This window comes from Carlito syrichta, unplaced genomic scaffold (genome assembly GCF_000164805.1).
Source record: "Carlito syrichta isolate Samal-C Ts95f unplaced genomic scaffold, Tarsius_syrichta-2.0.1 Scaffold307107, whole genome shotgun sequence".
NCBI classification, from domain to species: Eukaryota; Metazoa; Chordata; class Mammalia; order Primates; family Tarsiidae; genus Carlito; species Carlito syrichta.
Window position 1 is genome coordinate 670,454 of NW_007251203.1, and position 749 is coordinate 671,202.

Here is a 749-nt window from a genome sequence, read left to right on the forward strand (position 1 = left end):
CCTAATTTCTCAAACTAGAATGTCCAATATAATATTGAATAACAGTAATGAAAGCAAGCATCCTAGTCTTGTTCTTCACTTTAAGGAAAATGTTTTCAGTCTTTCACCATTGGGTATGAGGCTACCTTGGGGTTTTACATAAAAACCCTTTACCATTTTGAGGAAATTATTTTTCTATTCCTATTGTGTTCTGTGTTTTTAATCATGAAAAGTTGTTGGATTTTGTTTAATGGGTTTTCTGTAACAATTGAGATGAATGTGTTTTTTCCTTTTGTTCTATTGATGTGTTATACTGATTGATTTTCATATGTTGAACTATCTTTGCATTCCTTGAATAAATGTCATTTGGTTATGGTGTATTATCTTTTCAATATGCTGCTGGATTTATTTCATGGCACCTTGACACAGAAATTCCACATCTGGAAATTGGTAGAAATTGGCTAGTGTTATGTGTAATGTTTATTAAAGAATATTTATTCTGGGCTTGATGGGGGAAGATGGCAACTGAGCCAGTTGGACTATGAGAGTCCCTGTGTGAGTGAGTGAGTATATGGACAACGTTGTGTATGTGCTGGTGAGCGAGTGGGCGTGTGAGTGACTGACTGAGTGAGGGCTAGAGAGCTAGTGGCCTGGGCTCTCCTGGTGCAGTGACTGGTGCCACAGCAGCTGGGCTTGGACCCTAGCAATTCTCAGGACGCAGAAGCCGAGCGCCATTTTCTTTTTCTTTTTCTTTCTTTCTTTCTTTCTTT